The sequence below is a fragment of the Polyodon spathula genome, chromosome 9, assembly GCF_017654505.1.
Source record: "Polyodon spathula isolate WHYD16114869_AA chromosome 9, ASM1765450v1, whole genome shotgun sequence".
NCBI classification, from domain to species: Eukaryota; Metazoa; Chordata; class Actinopteri; order Acipenseriformes; family Polyodontidae; genus Polyodon; species Polyodon spathula.
In genome coordinates, this window is record NC_054542.1 from 6,326,520 (window position 1) to 6,340,632 (window position 14,113).

Consider the following 14,113-nt stretch of genomic DNA (forward strand, 5'->3'; position numbering starts at 1 on the left):
GCACAAGAGCTGCGCGTGAATGCACAGAATTGGAATACTACACAACAATGGACTGTTAACAATACCCTGCCAAGCAGCTATCATAGGTGTACAGTACATACCGATAGTCCTCAGACGAGTCTACACTCAAAGGAAACCTGCACACGGAATGCAGAATCAAAGCTCAACACACATCGGTAGCATTGACACCCCCGAAGTTGCATGCCCACCCCCACAAATATATAAATAAGCTACTAAATGGAGAAATGAAACAATGGACCACAGGATAGTGTAGGCTATTCAACATATAACTTAAATAAAAATATATTGCAGCGACTTGCTAACTGGATAAGTGTCAACATAAAGGAGACCAACAGAATATCTCAGTAGCATAAAATTCCACTATTTTACAGAAACAAGCCTGTCAGCCGGTGTTCTGAGTAGCTCCGACCCATGCTCCTTACACTACACATAAACATATTTACAGAAGTGTGGACTGTAAAACAAACCCACAATGCTGAAAACACTACTCTATTCAGAAGCCCTGAAGATGGGAATTTCAGCATGGAGCCTGCGTGTGGATGCAACCTGCACATGTGTACTGTCTTGGCTACAAGGACTATTGGTGTGGCCCATACACACCAGTCTACTTTTCATAATATCCCTTGTCTTTAATCTCAACTGTTTGTCGAATGGCGTATGGCACTGGTCGCACTTTATGAAACTTGGGTGCAGCCCCTTCTACAAGCATGACTTCCCCTTGAAGTGCCCCTGCTTGCCCCACCCACCACCCCCCCGTGCACACCCCTGGCGGGTCTCTTTGTTAACATAGTTTCTCTTAGTATATCCGAAATGTCATAAGGAAAATATATTTTGCGCTACGACTGTCCCATCTTAATACATCTACCACTTAATTTACAGCAGGTAGTTTAAACTGATAAGCTACATCTTAGTTGGTGCTTACCATGGCGAGAACTGAGTTCAGATCAGCATGAAGTTTTCACTTCTACTCTCATGTAATGGAAATTATACTCTGGCATTACAGTATTTTTCAGTAAGCCTATTGGGGCATGCTCATTTTAGAAATAAATATGTGCTATGTTTGAAGTAGACTAGAATTCTGAGTGCTTTGAAGTTGTGAATTATGTAAAATAATAAAGTCTAACAAACTGAATCAAGTATTCATTAAAATTTTAATATCATTAATAATATTTACCATATATTAACGTTGGTATATTTAGGTGCATATGATTACATGATGCATCTATATACTAACTTTAAAATAAGGTTGCTACTACTGTCGCATTAACTTGATGTTATGAACTCCACACTTAATCATCATGCCTAGGACCCCACACAGCCTGAGGCTGGCCAGGCAGATATGTGTTATTATTTAGTCAGCTGAGAGAACTAAAGACCTATCAAAGGTACAGTCACTAAATTGTAAAGGTTCGTTACAATAGGGAAGGAGAGCAATTCAGTTGGTAGTAGTGTGGTGTAAAACAAAACCACTGACCTCACTTAATACATAATACTTGATTGTTAAAGAATGAAATAAAAAAAATGTATTGAATATTAACACTTCCTTTTTTTTTAAGTTTCACTTATGTCATATTGGCTATATGGTTTAATATTTGCTATGTTCACAACGACATCACAGAACTCGATGGTAAAAATGTATCAAAAACTGTATCCTTTATTATTTATACAAAGTGTTTAAACGTTCAACATAATGACTAAAGAGTCTATCCTATATTGTGCCTGTACATGCATGGCAGAGACATTACACTAGACTGATTTATCAGTGGTCAGGAGCTCCCTGATGCAAGGCTTGTGCTCAGGTGCCTGTAATCTTTTTTGCTGCTGTTGCCTTGTGCTCTGCAGGGCAGGATTGTGATCACCAAATATTCCCTTCTGGGTCTGATAGGTGATGCAAACAAAGCCACTGACTTGCTAATAGTTCTTGTTTTCAATGGATTCTTCATTAAGCAAATACATCTCCCGGGATGTTTTGACGACAGTCTGGCCACCCCCCCCTCCGAAATGAAGCACATAAATCTCAGCACATTTCCTCAAACGCAGGAGTCCTGTCCACACAGCACTGCATGCTTCTACCAGCAGCTTCTATGGAGGATCTCTCTGTGAGGTAATTTGACAAATAATGTTTTAATGTATGTGTGCCTTGAATCTCTTGTTATTGTGCTATTGTAAATATGTTATTGGGTCCTGCACCCTGATTTCTGTATTATTTGTTCATTTATTTGGGAGATGTCTTTATCAAGGTGATTTACAGGTGTTACAGGGCAGCACAGGGTTACAATGCAAGGTCAGTATTTAAATACAGTATAGTTTACAGTAAGTGCAAATAATACTACTAAAATACAATATGAAATAAGATGCAAGTTAGGATGACACCAATGTATATCTACAATGACTTAGTCGTGGTGCAATAGTGCATCAGCTATGCATACACACACACACATATATATATATATATATATATATATATATATATATATATATATATATATATATATATATATATATATAGATAGAGATATAGAGAGAGAGAGAGAGAGAGAGAGAGAGAGAGAGAGAGAGAGAGAGAGAGAGAGAGTTGTAATACTAGTATTAGTATTAATTAAAGTCAAGTATATTCACAAAGCTTAAACTTGTGGTTTAAGGGTTGATGTTTTAACAATAACACCAGAAACAGGGATAATAGTCAATAATACTGTAACATTAACTCTTTATTTGATTAGAAATATTCTGTATAATACCGTGCTCTCTTCAAGCGATAACTACTTTTTTTGCTCTGCTTCCCCGGAAGCTGTGCGTAGTTTTACCCAGATTATATGAGTGAGTGCTTAGATTATGGGAGCGCTTGTACAGTTGATGACAGCATCCAGTGCTGCTTCAGAGAGCAGCAGAAGAATGCCTGTGTAGTTGCAGTTACATAATGACATGAAGGGTTAGGATTTGTCAATATGTGTGTGCCATCACTTAAATCTAACTTTAGGGAATGTGAACAAGCTTGACAGCCCACAGGGTCTGGTTTCATTACACAGCTTGATAAACCATAGGACACATGTTATAAATAGTGGACAAACACTTCAGCAAAACTGGATTGATGTTGAGACACAGCTATTAGAGTAATCACTTGCATATTACAGTCTCTGTCTTTTTGGTTTAGAGTTGAACTCTCCTTTAAAATGATTTTGGTATGCATCAATGCATTTATTACATGTTAACTACTATACATCATCATGTACGTTTCAAAATTAGGAAGGGCATGAATTGGAAAGAGGACAATATATGCACTACTTTCACTATTTGCAGCACAAATGTACCACCCTTTTTTATAATATTATATTTAAAGTATTATTAACTGATCACTTTAGATGATGTGATAATCAAATGCACAGTTATACTACCTGTATGTTTCCCACTTTAATCTTTGTACTAATGTGTTTTTTTTTATATATTTGTTCGCAGGTATTTTCAAGGAGAAGCTATGCAGAAAAATAACTCATCCTACCCAGCAATGTTTACCCTTTCTGGATTAAATGACTCAAGCACAAATAAATATATCTGTTTTTCTTTCAGTCTCTTAGGTTATCTATTTGTCATTTGTGTTAATTTAACTCTAATTGTAATAATAGCTCTTGAAAAGACACTCCATGAGCCCATGTATTTCTTCCTCTGTAATCTGAGTGTTAATGCACTGTATGGAACTGGTGGTTTTTATCCTAAACTACTGTTTGATTTTCTTTCTGATATGCATGTCATCTCGTATTCTGGGTGCCTACTTCAAAGATTTGTCATCTACAGTTTTGGTGCGTGTGAAATAACACATTTAACAGTGATGGCATATGATAGGTATGTGGCAATATGCAGACCCCTGGAGTACCATGCTATCATGACTCCTTTAATGACTGGTAAATTAATATTGTTTTCTTGGATTTTTCCATTCTGTTCTGCATGTATTGGTACTCTATTGACTTTCAGGTTGCCCTTATGTGGCTCTCACATTGAAAAAATATTTTGTGATAACTGGTCAATTGTGAAATTATCTTGTGTAGGGACTATTGTTAACAATGTATATGGATATGTTATAATATGTATATTCTTTGTACATTTCCTTTTTATTTTATTTTCCTACATGAAAATACTAAGAACGTGCCGGACTTCTACTATCGCAATGAATAAATGTATGCAGACCTGTTTGCCACATTTGTTGACGGTAATCAACTACAGTGTTGCTGTGCTTTTTGATATAATGTACAGTAGATACGGTTCAAGTGATATGCCACAGGCTTCACTGATCTCCTGTCAGTGGAATTTCTAATCGTCCCCCCTGTTTTCAATCCTGTCATTTATGGTTTAAACCTTCAAAAGATCCGGAACAAAATCACAAGAATGTGCAGCAGAAACAAAGTAATTCACACTTAATAGATTCCAGATGTAGTTGCTAGAAATCAAAACTTCAAATTGGATATTGCTTTCTATAATTAATAATAGAGCAAAATGTGCTTATGCATAGAGGATTATTCCATTTGTAATTGACTCAAGAAAGTAACAGAATCAGGTGAGTTAAATGGACCCGATGCACTGACTCAACCTCATTGTAAACCTCTTCCTAAACCCTTCTTGGTTTTGTTAATATGAGCTGATATGTTTATTTATTAAGGGTCACTAATTGCTATGGGTAGCTTCACATTTTATATAGAAAAATGTATCAAAGGAATCAAATGTACTGCATGCATAATGTAATGTACTTTAAACTGAAATAGTTTCTATCCATGTTAAACACAAGCTCATTACACATGCACAAAGCAGCATGAAGCAAATACATTGCTGATCTTGTAGTTAACAGTAATTCCAGTCAGGCGTTCAAAGCAGATTCATGCACAGGTTAATATGCATGTTTTATAATCTCAGAAACAATAAAGAGATGTATTAAATAAGCCATAAGTCATGACATGATTTACATGTGTGTATATAATGTTAACACTAATGCACAACCTTGAATATCTTGTTTTTATAACATGGCTTAAATGTGATTGAATACATATTTTATGTTATCAACTGTATAAATATAAACTGTATAATAGTATGTATGCATGTATTTGGTGTATACAGTACATCCTTACAGTAACAAATATGTGTTACATATTGCAAAGAGGAATGTTAACATGTAATAAAGAATATAATTATTTTTGTTGCACATTTATTTTGTACACAATGCTAATGCAATTCCGATGATTAAAATCAACATTGCTTCTTTAATCCGTAAGCTTCCTTGATGCCACAGCCCTCTGACACAGTTCAGTGAAACCTGCTCCATTGAGCAACACCTACTAGGCAGTGCACATAAAGTTAGCATTAAAGGAGTGAAATCCAATCAGGTAGCATGAAACAACAGAATATATTTTGGTTCTTTGTTTTTTTTTTTGTTTGTTTGTTTGGGTTTTTTTTTTGTATTTAGGATATGCAGCCATTTCAAAACTCTTCCTGATACATAATCACTTCATATCCAATGGTGTAGCTATAATCATACTGTACCATCTAACCCTGAGCACAGGAACTGAATAGATACCCGGCAGCAACAGTGTTATTGGATCAGTGATTAGCTGTAACCATGACAACCAGGTTAAGATTTGGCTCAGGTATTTGCTGTAAGAAAACAATATATATATATATCTTTCAGTAAGGCTGTAGTAACAGCACACTATAGAAAATCAGGGGAAATGATTCTCACATTTCAACAGGATAACATGATTTTTAAGGGTTGTCCAAAAGCAGCAAGCATACACAGCAACTGTAACAGGCTAAAATAAACCAGTATACTAAACTAAACCAGTAGAGAATTGAACGTATGTTTTAGAGATGCAGTCAGCTGCTTAGTACAAGAGGTTACATTATGGAAACTACAGAAACAAAATCACAAAATATGTTGAGTTTTCTAGTTTGATTTCACAATGAAATTGAGTAGTTTTGCATTACAGGCAGACTTTTCCAATCTGCTATCATTATTTTTTGTTTACAGAGGCTTCTTTTGTATGGTACGGTAGTGCAGAGATTCTATTGGCTTTTTAAAGAGGTCTCGCTGTTATTCATACAATATCTCAAACAGATTTGTACTGTATATATTTGAATTAATCGTGCCTGTATTTGCAAACTGGGGGAATAAAGAAAAACAAATAAAAACACTGTCTTCTGCTATTGAACAATCAATAGTATTTTCATTTAATGGTAAGTGGTACTGTATACCATTTTGAAATTATCACCCATGATATAAACTATTATTTTGTATTAATAAACACATTTCATCAAAAATGAACTTGACAGCTCCAAGACAAGTTTTAACACATACAGTGAATAAAAATATCCGGCGCTAGTTGATTCATTGCCTTTTAAATGCGTTATTCCCCTTTGAGCGGTGTGAAGGAAACGTGTGCTAACAGGATCCCTCTTCTCAAACAAAGCACAAATCGAACTCTGACAAAAGTGACATCTCTGGTGGCTGTAGTGCTGTTTCATGAAGTCATGTGAATATGTGTATGACAATTGCCACAGGATTACAGAAGATAAGCAAGTGTATTTCCGTCTCAGTAAGGTGATGATTCTTCAATTACTCGAATTTGACTCATTTGGACTCATGGAATGTCAATGTCAATCAATCCCCCAGAATGCTTTGGAGTGAGCCAGGGTGAGTTTGTACTGTGTGTGTGTTTTGAACCAGTAAACAGCTTAGCCGTCCAGTATAGTTAGAAATGAAGAAAAGTTTAGTTTAGCACTCCTGGAAGTTTTTGTTTTGTTTTTGTTTGATTTTTGTAAATAATAAAAGTGCACAAAATGCTTTAAAACTACAAAGTATAATAGAGTGTATTTTGCACTGTGATAAAGAAAGTGTTCATGTATGTTTCAAACAAATTGTATGAGCAGGAGTGAGGGGGGGGGGGGGGGCATGTTTCTTCTACCGGAGCAGATCAGCGTGTTATTGGTACATTTGGTGGTAAACAGTATAAGTTTAGCAAGAACTCGTTGATGTAATGGAAAGAATGGTTTTGATGAAATGAAGCTAGGTTATTCTGGCTTTGCATATGATTAGATACTGGGCAGGTTATGAGCCTGATTCAGTGTATCCACTAAGGTCATGCATGCTATTAAAGGTGTGTGTTAAGGACAAGGGGAGGGGGTGGGGGGTAACATCACCCAAGGTTGTAACTGCCAATTAGCTTTGGACACGCATATAATTAGTCTAAAGTTGGTTGTAAGATAGTATAGAAGGAAAAAGTATATGAGCATCTGGGAACTATTGGGGAATTCTGAAGACAAGACTTCCAGCCCACCTTGCAAAAGAGTTCTCAGTATACAAGGTAGTAATTGATCAAACTATTTCTGTTAATGAAATGAGTATTATTAAATAAACCATATAATTCGATATACTGTAATGAATACTTTTGCATTGCTTTTACTATTCACTATAATATTATGTAAGGTTTAGAACTAAGGTATAATTACATCAATTCCCCACACCTGTGTGCAAAAAGAAAAAAAAAAAGTATCTGATTCATTATTGAAAGAGTGTGTTATGTGCTTTGTAGAAGTAAAAGGTATGGTTTAATCCCTAGCTGTGACCTGCTTTTGTTAATTTTGTTTTTTATTTCTGAAGACATTTACTTTACGGAGGTAGTTGATTGAGTTAGTACCATGCAAATCCCTGTTTTTATTTTAAACTGGTAGACTGGTAAAAACACATTCTATTTTTAGCAACAGTGGAAATTAAGCAGTACAATATTTTAGTCCATAATGACACTTTAAAACAAATAAAACTAAAAAGTTGTGTCATATTGTTTCCAAATTGTTCTGTATCAGAGACAGAGACTGGGGAGCAAACATGGTACCTCTTATGCAGGCTTTAAAACACTGTACAACTACAATTGAAAAACATTTAATTGTTTACACTTGTAAGATGTGTGGACATGGGTAACAATAAATATGTACTGCATGTTTACAGTTGTAGACTGGGGCACAAACACTTGTCCATTCACAGTCTATACAAAACAGCCCGGCACGTTTCAACAGACATTCCCAGAGCTCAAGTATTGGCTTACTACCTTCTTTCCACTTTCTTTCCACCACAGAAGTCAGTCAGTCAGAGAACAGCCCGACTGTGTGTGTGAGCAGTTGTTAAAAGGTAAAGTGCAGAGTGCAGAGTGCAGAGTGCAGAGTGAAGCCCGTGTGTGTTTTGTGTGTTTGTGGCAGGTAAACGGCGTATCCATCCTGTGAGTTAGTCAGGAACCTGCAACGAATGTTTAGTCAGTGCTCCGAAGGAGCTAGGTGTTTGTTTTTTTTTTTTTGTAATTAAAAGTGCGCATCAGCACTATTTTTCTTTCAATCCTGTGTGTCGATCATGATTTTGAGAAGGGAAAAGAACCCAAGCGGGTCTGTTTGGTAAGCCGGCCATCACATTTGGTGTCAGAAGTGCCCTTCTCAATTCACACACACACAAAGAAAGAAAAAAAAAATGGATATGAAAAATGTAATTGCTTTATTAAATAAGAACACTGCTGCTTTGAAAGAGCAGAATCAAAAGTGGAGGCAGGAATTGGGATTGCCAGAGCCGAGGGATCTGCTCCTCCAAAAATGGGAGCAGGCAATAAAAGCCTCGCCGCCGCTCCCAGAGCCCAGAGAGGAGGAGCCGCCGCTCCCAGAGCCCAGAGAGGAGGAGCCGCCGCTCCCAGAGCCCAGAGAGGAGGAGCCGCCGCTCCCAGAGCCCAGAGAGGAGGAGCCGCCGCTCCCAGAGCCCAGAGAGGGAGAAGCCAAAGAGGAGGAGGAGCCCACCTCTATCTCCCAGAGCCCAGAGAGGGCTCCTGGAAGCAATAGAACTAGACCTGGAGGAGGAGGTGATTGGCCACAGCCTGCACCTGGTTCCATCACCCCTTCCCGAACCAGTCCGGCACTGCCAGAGTTGCTGATGCTCCCCCTGCCTGCTTGCTCCCCCTGTGACGGACACCCTGCCGGTCCCCCTAGACCTGTCCACTGCTGCATCCTCCTGACCTGGAGCCCAGGAGCCCTGTCATCCCATTGGCCACAGCTCTGCCCCTGGTTCCCTGCTCCACTCTTCCCGAGGTGGTTATGTTTTAGGGGGGTGGCCTTGGTATGGCCGGTCAGTGTTTTCACACTTGGGGGGGAGGATATGTGAGATAGCAGGGAGGGGGTTAAAAATCCTCCCTGCTAAAAAAACCATGTGAGAATGCACGTTTGGGTGAATGGGCTAAGGGTTTTAATTGTTTAATTGTTTAATTGTTTTATTGTTTAGTTATTCCCTGCACCTGGTGGTAATTGTAAATTAGAGCCAGGTGCAGGGTATTTAAGAGAGGCAGCCAGTCTGCTAAGAGCTGCTGAGAGAAGAGCCCGTCTGTGTGTGTGAGCAGTCGTTAAAGGGTAAAGTGCAGAGTGAAGCCCGTGTGTGTTTTGTGTGTTTGTGGCAGGTAAACGACGTATCCATCCTGCGAGTTAGTCAGGAACCTGCAACGAATGTTTAGTCAGTGCTTCGAAGGAGCTAGGTGTTTGTTTTTTTTTTTTTTTTTTTTTTTTTGTAATTAAAAGTGCGCATCAGCGCTATTTTTCTTTCAATCCTGTGTGTCGATCGTAATTTTGAGAAGGGAAAAGAACCCAAGCGGGTCTGTTTGGTGAGCCGGCCGTCACCATATATATATATATATATATATATATATATATATATATATATATATATATATATATATATGACATCAAAACTAACATGGTGTGGGTGGGTGAATGTGACAGATGCATACTTTTTATTGTGATTGATTACACTCACAAAGTGCCGCCACATCAAAGGGCTGCACAGTAGAGGTTCACATTGAACCTTGAATCTGTTGAGAATACCCAGAATAAATATAACAAAAAGAAATCATTATTTTAAATGGTTAATTGCATTTGACACCAGGCTTTTTTCACAGTTTGAACTTAATAGTTAAAAATACAAACAAAATATTTGTATCAATTCAATTAGGTTGATCTATTATGTACACAGACACAAAACTGAGATAGCATTGAAATGCTGATGCTCTCTCAGAGGGGCTGCCTGTGTCACTTCTCGTGTGTGTGTGTGTCTCCCTCTTCTGGTTTCATGGCTCATCGTTTCAATATATATTTTTGGCTTTAATGACAGTTTCTTGGCATTATAGATGCAGTCCTGATATGTGTTTCTAGTCAAATGTTAAATATTGTTATATCAGTAGAGAATGATAAAGGGCTGCTAACGAAGGGTTCACATCTTTTTTATTTTATTTATTTATTTATTTATTTATTTATTTTTATAGTACTGTCTTTTGGTCCTTTGCTTGCCAAACCATGTTTAATGACAACTGAATAATAATATGTAAAAACTAAATTGAGACAGACAGAAAGATGAGATGGCAATGGAAATCACTCAGGTAAAACAGTGGATTTGAAAAAAAAGCATAAATCATGTTTAAGGCAATTTTGTTTTAGTTTTTTTTAGTTTTTTTTATTAAATATCCTTACGCTAATAAAGTAGTCCCATGTATAACTTTGAACTACAGACGGTCCCGTTCAGGGGCCAGACCCGCAGTTGGAGTCTGCCCAGTTCTAGGTGCCAGAGGGTGCCTTTTGACTGACTGAGGATATCCATGCACAGTGGGATCTCCCAGGGATGGCCCTGCAGCAACTGGCAGAGGTTTGAAAACACAGGGGGCAATGGGTCTTCTGTGACGTGGCAAAGAGATCGACCTGGGCTTCTCCGAAACTTTCCCAAATGCGCTGCACCACCTGAGGGTGAAGTCACCATTCTGATGGGTGATGATCCCCTGCTGCCCAGTTCACCACTCCTGGGAGACGGACAGCCCGGAAGGATAGTAAGTGCCTCTGTGCCCAAATCAACAGCTGAAAGGCTATGCGGTGTAATCCCGGGACCGAAGCACTCCCTGGTGGTTCACGTACGCCACTAATGACACGTTGTCCATGCGGACAAGAACATGACTATTCTGGAGCATAGGAAGAAAATTTTGAAGCGTGAGGTGGACCACTCTCAGCTCCAGCTCATTTATGTGCAGGAATATCCAACCAGGGTCCGCCGACTCCTCTCTCTGCCCACACCAGAGCTGGATGTGTCTCTTGTCACCAATTGACGGTTGTGTATCAATCCCACTCTTACACGTTCGCTCAGATGAGAGGCTTGCCTCCACCAGCGTAGGGCTTCCCAGCATAGATGAGACATGGTCAGCCGACGGTGTCTGTCGAGTTTGGGGTGTAGCTGAAAATCACTGAACCACACTTGGATCGGGTGCATGTGGAGTAACCCCAGTTGGGTGGTTGAAGCTGCAGCCATCAGACCCAATACTTTAAGAAAGGAGCAGAAAGAAGCTAAGAAATAAAGCAGCTGATTCCATGAAAGTGGCAAGCCAGCTTTCAGCACGAATGCAGGGGAGCTACAGTCGACTCAGACAAGCTCTTTCAAAAACACACTCAGTAAAAATATAGAAGCTTAATCTAGCGTATGGTGAGATGGCAAAAGAGAAAATGGTTTCCACGGGTTGACTGTTTAATCCCTCGGCAGGCGGGACCGAGGACGTCACTCCACGGAGGGGCCTATCGGCAGCTTTGATATAAAATGCTCAGTGAATACCTACCTATGGCAGGCATATCCCAAAAGTAGATTGGTGGTCGTCTTCAAATTGAAAGGGAACGCATTCATTACCAATATAGCAGAAATGCACAAGAGCTGCGCGTGAATGCGCAGAATTGGAATACTACACAACAATGGACTGTTAACAATACCCTGCCAAGCAGCTATCATAGGTGTACAGTACATACCGATAGTCCTCAGACGAGTCTACACTCAAATGAAACCTGCACACGGAATGCAGAATCAAAGCTCAACACACATCGGTAGCATTGACACCCCCGAAGTTGCATGCCCACCCCCACAAATATATGAATGAGCTACTAAATGGAGAAATGAAACAATGGACCACAGGGTAGTGTAGGCTATTCAACAAATAACTTAAATAAAAAATACATTGCAGCGACTTGCTAACTGGATAAGTGTCAACATAAAGGAGACCAACAGAATATCTCAGTAGCATAAAATTCCACTATTTTACAGAAACAAGCCTGTCAGCCAGTGTTGTGAGTAGCTCCCACCCATGCTCCTAACACTACACATAAACATATTTACAGAAGTGTGGACTGTAAACAAACCCACAATGCTGAAAACACTACTCTATTCGGAAGCCCCGAAGACGGGAATCTCAGCATGGAGCCTGCCTGTGGATGCAGCCTGCACATTTGTACTGTCTTGGCTGCAAGGACTATTGGTGTGGCCCATACACACCAGTCTACTTTTCATACTATCCCTTGTCTGTAATCTGTCCAGCTCTGCTTCAACTGTCTGTCGAATGGCGTATGGCACTGGTCACGCTTTATGAAATTTGGGTGCCTCCCCTTCTACAAGCACGTCTTCCCCTTGACCCTTCAGGGCTCCAATGGCATCTTGAAATACTGGTGCTGCTTACTCCAACAGCACGTTCAATTTCTGCCATGAGTTGAAAAGGACTGAGCATTTTTAATTGATCTCCAATCTAACTGAATTTTCAAGGAAAACCTGTTTCACTCTTCTTGCGTAGAAAAATTATTTTTTCTGACCATAACATTACAGCCACCTGTTCCAATTCCGATACATTTTTCAAAAGGTAAGCTTATCTCATTAAGAAAGGAAAGTAAGGCCTCGGAAATGGCTTCAGCTGTCCGTCTCCATCCCCCCAAAAGACAAGCAAACCCAAAAAGGTTGAAAACACTTTCTCTAGTGGTTTGCTGAAATATCAAATCACAACACATAACTGTTTGATTGTGCTAATGTCAGTGTTTTCATCAATAACCAATGAATATTCTGTCTTACTCACCTATGTCCTTTATCAGATCGGAGAACATGCAAGGTGCTCTGATAGCGTTGATCAGGGCTGTGTACTTTAAACGATGCAACTTTACATCCTTTTTGAATGTTGAGCTGCTGATATCCCCTAATTCATCCATGGCTCGTGTGGTTGTGTGCCACACTGTAAAGCAGGCCAGTTTTAGTTCAGCCTGACGGACCGAAGCAGAAGCAGGCCTGGAAACTGTCAACCCAATGTCAATCAAATGCATGGAAGAAAATGGAGCAGCATTTTTTTGTGCTGTATTCATATGTTGCACAAGATTACAATAGTGAGCATGAATAGCACTTTGGCAGAATTTGCATACAGCCAGACTGTCCCCTGCAATGGGCTGAATCCATTGATTCAGTTATTTTTTCGTCCCACTGCTTACAGTATCTTTTACCATATTTAGCCCATTTACATGAGTCAAATAAAAAACAAAACAGAATACGTCTTGGTAGATGTCTCTTGACTGCCATTACACGAGAGTAGACATTAAAACTTAATGCTGATTTGAACTCGGCTCTTTTTTTTTTTTTTTTTTTTTTTTTTTTTTTTAAACTGACAACCAGGCTGGACTATAACTTTATAAAGTTTACTGAGGAGATTTACGGAGACCATTTCAAAAATAAAAAAAAATATATGTTTTTTTAATTTTTTTATTGATGTTTACAATTAAAGCTGAATCAAGCAAATTCCTATTAAAACAAGCCTCGAAAATGCAACCAGCAACCTCCCAAATATTAAAGCAACTGTACAAAAACACGCAGACTTGGCAACCCTGAGAAACCACAGGAGACTCCTCCTTCTTCAAGAGTTCAATGTGGTTTACACAAGTCACAGCGTAATCACGTACTCACTGCACTGTGCAATTAAAACCTGTCTTGCTCTGAAAAGCGATCTCTGTTCATCATTTGAAAATACTGTATCCCAATTAAACTCTGTCTTGCTCTGAAAAGCGATCTCCGTTCACGTTAAAATAGGCTCAGTTTGTGTACAAATAAATCGTACTGCATTTCAGGAACTGTGCATTGAAATTCTTGATTCAGCTACACAAGTGCTTTCCTTTTAGAACATTAACAGTTTTTGTATAAAATAACATCACTTTAAAAATGTGATTGTTAATGAGAATGAAATTTAAAAATGTATTGAATATTAAGACT

The 14,113-nt window shown here is 38.9% G+C and overlaps 1 pseudogene; it reads left to right on the top strand.

The window, feature by feature from the left end:
- Positions 1-2,069: 2,069 nt before the first annotated feature.
- LOC121321334 lies at positions 2,070-4,995 on the top strand (annotated as a pseudogene).
- The last annotated feature ends 9,118 nt before the right edge of the window (positions 4,996-14,113 follow it).